This window comes from Alnus glutinosa, chromosome 12 (genome assembly GCF_958979055.1).
Source record: "Alnus glutinosa chromosome 12, dhAlnGlut1.1, whole genome shotgun sequence".
Classification (NCBI taxonomy): domain Eukaryota; kingdom Viridiplantae; phylum Streptophyta; class Magnoliopsida; order Fagales; family Betulaceae; genus Alnus; species Alnus glutinosa.
This window is the reverse complement of record NC_084897.1, coordinates 6,255,229-6,261,314: the sequence shown is the minus strand read 5'-3', so window position 1 is coordinate 6,261,314 and position 6,086 is coordinate 6,255,229. Positions and strand designations below refer to the sequence as shown.

Here is a 6,086-nt window from a genome sequence, read left to right as displayed (position 1 = left end):
TGAGCCCTTCCAAGATCGATCCTCACTTGTTCCAGCACCCTGTTTTATAAGTTTTTAGGTCTTATGTTAGAGTTTTTGGTCCGAGAGAGTTGTCTAATTTTTCAGAGGATCATATTGGTGAGTTCGAGGCGGATTTGAAGACTTTTTCTACGACTTAGGTGAGTGAACCTCTCATAGATACTTTTATCTTGATGCATTCTTTGGCATATTATCTTGATGTATATGAAAAAAAAATGTGTTAGTATTTTGGCCTCATTCTGTGTTTGGACAAAATCACTTATGTGTAAAGATGCTGTAAAAAGGGATTCCACTTGTCAGAGCATTTTCAGAAAACTCTGCACTGCGAAAAAGATAGAAGATTTCAGATTCCCTGTCAGCCGTCCGGACGCCCATCTGTCCATTGTTCCATCCGTCCGGACAACGTGTTCATCCCGACCGGATGCCAGACAGACCAGCATCATCCGTCCGGACGACGTATCTTTTCTGTCCGGACCCTACACTGTATCGAGAAGCTTCTGTTCCAGCTTGCATCCGTCCGGACATCTTAGCAGCCCGTCCGGACAATGTGGTATCCCGTTCGGATGCGCGTCTCCTGAAGGCAAGAATCGCAATTCAAATATCACCGTCCGGACGTCAGTCAGCCTTGGTCCTGACGCGCGCTCATCAGTTAAGGAAATTGCCGATTCGACTTCAACCGTCCGGACGTCTGCCTCTCTTGGTCCGGACGCACGCATAGCAGATATGGAAATTGGGTGTTGAATAATTGCCATCCAGATGAGCTAAGCCTTATATGGAAATTACTTGCAGCGGATGTGCGACCGTCCGGACGTCAGTGTCTCACCGTCCGGATGCGGCTCTTAAACAGGAAAGATTTTCAGCGAAATTTTCGAAAAATCCTATCTCATAGTTTTCCATCCGGACGGCGTCCGTATATATTACAGCAGTCGCCCATTCTACACCTCAGCCTATAAATAGAGGCCCCTAGGCATTGAGAATTGCAAGAATTCGGTATTGAATTCCACAAGAACTCAGAGAAGTTCAAGATCCCTCTGAAGCCATTTCAAGTGTGCGGCACTCCAACAGAAGTCTATCTTAAAGGTCGGCTCTAAGGTAAGGAATTCCATTGAGGACCCTTTCAGGTAGGAGACCTGGTTGGGAAGCATTCGTGTTGGATTACACGTCAGAGAGCAAGGTATGACCACTGCATCGGTACATGTGAGTGTTACTATCTTGTATCTAGCTTCGTCTTCTGAATAGTGGAATTCCTAGGTTTGGCTGCCCCGGAGTGGTTTTTCTCTTGATTGAATTTCTACTTCGTCAACAAAAACTATGTGTCTTTTATTTTCCGCTGTGCTTGATTTTTGTTGACACTTGATTGCACACACTTTATTTTTAGAAGTCAATTTCGATTTTCAATTGGTATCAGAACTTGGTACACTCTAAGAAGATTAATTTCTTGAGTGTTATTTATTTTTGACTTCTTTTTGATCATAATGTCTCAAACTCTTAATTCTATTCCTACCTTTGATGGTACGAACTACGGCTATAGGAAAGCACGTATGCGTTTCTTTCTGAAATCTATTGACTGTTGGAGTATTGTTGAAACTGGTTGGACTAAACCAGAGGAAACAACACTTGAACTAGTCCCTCAGAAGAACGCACGCCTTTCCAATGATAAAGCCCTCCATGCTCTATGCCAAGCACTTTCTCCTTCTGAATTCGCTAAAATTTCAAACTGCGAATCAGCCCAAGAAGCATGACAAATCTTGGAAACAACATATGAAGGCACGAAACTTGTTAAATCTGCCAAACTTCAAATGTTGATTTTGAGATTTGAAGAAATTAAGATGTTGGAAGAAGAGACCTTTGAAGAGTTTTACTCCAAGATGAGTGACCCGAGGAACTCCATGGTGAGTCTTGGGAAACCTATCTCGGATGTAAAACTCATCTGAAAGATTCTAAGATCTTTGCCTGAGCGTTTCAGAATCAAGGTGACCACCATTGAAGAAAGCAAGGATCTAGAGGAGATGAAGATTGAAGAGCTGGTGGGATCTCTTCAAACATATGAGCTATCTCTGCCCCTGGTCAAGAAGTTGAAGACCATTGCTCTAAAGGCTTCCAAGAAGAAGGTAGAAGCATCATCTGAAGATGACTCTGAGGATGAGGAAAAGGCTGTAGCTATGTTAGCAAAAAATTTCAGAAGACTGATGAAAGATGATCGGTTCAAGAAGAAGTTTTCTGAAAGAGTTAAGAAATCTCCCAGAGAAGCTGAACCTGAGGAAGAAGATAAGAAAGATCCCAGAGGACCCCGATGTTTTGAATGCTCAGGCTTTGGGCATATCCGGGCTGATTAGGGCTGTGCAGCAGTTTGGAAGGCGGTTAAGTCAGTTCGGTTAACCGACATGGTCGGTTAAGTCGGTTAATTCGCCGACATTTAATCGACAAGGATTTATTTCGAAGTTATCGGTTAAAGCGGTTAACGCGGTTGGTAGGCAATCGATAGGCGGTCGGTTAAGGAGTCGGTTAACTATCGGTAAAGGCGGTCGGTTAATCGGTTTTGGTTAAAATTAATCCTTAAAAAATTAAAATGGGCCTTTTGGGCCTCATTTTTTAATGGGTCAAAAAGATTCAAAATAATTTTAAGGCCTTTACAGTTTATGCTTAATTGCTTTATTAGTTTATTTTTTAGGATTTGGGCCATTTGGCAAATTGGCAGCAGGCCCACTGGCCTAGGCTGCCCTGCGGCCCCTGCCTGCCCAGTCGACAGCCAGCACTCAGCAGGGCCACTGCGGTCTGGGGTCTGGGCTGTTATTTTCTTCATTTCTTGTATCTACTACCTTGTCAACCTTGAGTCCTTTTTAGTTTTTTACAAATTTTTTTTTTTTTTTAAAAAAAAAAACGATAATACATAAAAACAGAAAATACTGGAAAAGTGGTCCAGTACTCACTGTACTCCTACTCCAGTGGCAGTGAAAATTGGAAAACATAACATAATTACATAAAAAATTAAAAATGAAAAATCCAATTCAGTGAATTCTCATCTCTCAATTCATGGACCACGGGTCCACAGTGACTGCAAATGTCAAATGTGAAACACTGAATGACTGAAATGTGCATTATGTGCAAATTGCAATTGTGCTTTCACAGTTTCACTGCTTTGTACAAAACTCCAAAGTCCAAATTGCAAAATGAGTCAAAATGTTAAATGCACTATACTCAAATGACTCAAATGCACTGTACGCACATTATGCACTCTGACTCAGCACTTATCACATGATTTAGTTGATTCTCATTCACTTATGCACTTAGACACTCTGACTCACTCAGTGAGTCAGTGCTGACTGCTGAGTGCAAACAACAGTCCACAAATCCACAATCATAGATTCTAACATTCATAATAAATTACAAAATTACTCCACTTTTCTTCAATAATACATTAATACAATAATACTTGAATTAGTTGAATAATAGTTGCATGTCTGCACCCTGCAGGGAAAAAAATTGAAAAAGCAAGAAAAAAAAAAAGTAGGAAAACATATGTTCTAAAGACTAAAAAAGCAAGGAAAAAAAAGCAGCAGGAAAAAAATAGTAATATCTGTATGATTGTATCATCCTAAAAAATGCAACAAAAAAAAATTAAAAATGCATGTAACATTGAAACTGATGAAAGACAATCAGCATCCATTTGCTCAGAAATCCTTTGCATATTTTGGTAAATCAGAATATCAAATTCAGGATTCATCATAGCACACATCAAACAAAAAGAATATCTTCTATCTCTATCTCAATACAAACTCACAATAATAAGTATAAACTTATCAGTTATCAAGTTTCCTAAACATTATCAGTTCCAAAAGCTCTAGAATTTCAAACAAAAGTTACAAAACCATAATTTAATAGTAACAAGCTAGAAATTACAACTCCAAGTCTCCAACAAAAACTCCAAAAGAGAAGAGAAATAAAAACTTCCTCCAACAAACATGTGATGACTTTCAATTTGCTTCCTTGATCCTTCAATGATCAAACAAATCAAAAAACACAAGTTATAAATATAGACTATATAGTGATCAATAAAAAAGAGTAAGAGACCATTAGATCACAAACAAGTAAATGTCAAGAAAATAATAAGATGAAAAAACATACCACTTACTTTCAACGTGACAAAGTACATCATCCTTCAAGCCTCATTGTCAAATGTAATGGAGTCAGACATAATTTCTACCACAAGAAAATTTTAAAGGAATTAGTAAAAATCAATTCAATCGAATAATTGGAACAATGAACAAATATGATTAACAAATATTACCCGAGTCAAGCTTATAGCTATCTTCATCTTCAAAAGAAGGAAGATGTAACTCATCATTCTCACTGACACAAGAAGATCTCAACCAATTCTGAGTACATATAAGAGCCTCCACTGTTTTCGGAGCAAAAGAACTCCGAAAAGGATCTATGACGCGACCCCCAGTGCTAAATGTGGACTCGGAAGCAACAGTGGTGATCGGAATTGCCAAGACATCTCGTGCAACATCAACTAGAACCGGAAACTTTGATGAATTTATCTTCCACCACGTCAAAGCATCAAAACTTTTACTTGGTGGCTCAACATCTTCCGCAAAATATCTTTCTATCTCTGTCCAACACAATGCCAAATTTTTGGATGCCCGAAATGAATGGAAGTCTGTTAAAGCATTTTTTTTACTTCTAGAAGTAGTAGAAGTACCCGCACCCACTGAGGCTGAATTTCCGCAACTCTGCTCTTCATTTGACTTGTCCCCACTTCCTCCAACGTTCGTTACATTCTTAGCATAGTGATTATACAACTGCTCCAATGTATTCTTCAATTTGGTGATAATCCTCTCTGCTTTTTCTTCACCTACATTACTTCTGAACCAAAATTCTAAAATAATTATCTTGTAACGCGGATCAAGCACAGCAGCAACAAACAACAATGGGTTAATTTTCTCAAAGTCTCCCCAATACTTGTTGTATTTTATTTTCATCCTAATCGTCATAGAACTCAACAAATCATCATCACTCTCACAATACTCAATCAAAGCATTATAAACATTTTGGAGTACATTGAAATAATTGTTAGAAGTCGAGTATGAGGAACCAGATATCTCAATTGTCACCTCATAAAACACTTGCAAAAATTTAGCAAAGTTTCTAACATTTTGCCAATCTTCATCAAGCGGAACCCCCAACCCCCTTCTCCCTCCACCATCCTCACACAAGTAGTTCCCAAAACTAACATCTTCATCTAACATTAGTTCAAATTCACTTTCATACTTTTCTGCCACATCCAACATCATATAAGTGGAGTTCCATCGAGTTGGAACATCAAGAACCAATGAAGCATGATACCCAACTGTCTTCCTTTCTGCACAAGACTTGAAGATGGCCAATCTTTGAGGGGATCCCTTTACATATTTCACCATATTTCGGATCTTTATGATTGAATCATCTACATCTTTCAATCCTTCATGCACAATTAAATTGATAATATGTGCACAACACCTTACATGAATAAACTCATGGCGACAAATAACTCCATTATTGGCCATAGTTCGCTTTTTAAAACAATCAACCGCAGTATCATTTGCACTTGCATTGTCAAGTGATATTGTCAATAACCCTGGAATCCCCCATTCCTCCAAACATTGCTCCAATTCTTTCGCAATCGTTAACCCCTTGTAATCCGACACTTGGCGAAATGCCAATATTCTTTTTTGATATTTCCAACTAGGATCAATGAAATGTCCAGTGATGCACATGTAATTCATATTTTGAATCGAAGTCTATGTGTCAGTGGTCAAACAAACCCTTTGACTAGTTTTCAAAAACTTGGTCTTCATTGTTTCCTTAGTCCGCATATACAACTTGATACAATCCCTCATCAATGTATAGCGAGAAGGAAGCCTAAATCGCGGCTCAAGAACCTTGAACAATTTCTTAAACCCCATCTTATCCACAGTTGAAAAAGGCATTTCATCCACAATAATCATCTCATAAAGCGTCTCCCTAATGATTTTTTCAGAGTACTTCGCAATCATTAGGTTCTTACAACTACTAGTACCACCATC

At 38.7% G+C, this 6,086-nt stretch overlaps 1 long non-coding RNA gene across 1 annotated transcript; it reads right to left on the bottom strand.

Moving 5' to 3' along the window:
- Positions 1-3,926: 3,926 nt before the first annotated feature.
- On the bottom strand, positions 3,927-4,573 carry LOC133851119 (uncharacterized). The gene is made up of 3 exons (XR_009895741.1): positions 4,307-4,573; positions 4,151-4,218; positions 3,927-4,011 (listed from the first exon to the last, which is right to left on the bottom strand). It is a non-coding gene; the product is annotated as an uncharacterized LOC133851119 (long non-coding RNA).
- Between the last annotated feature and the right edge of the window lie 1,513 nt (positions 4,574-6,086).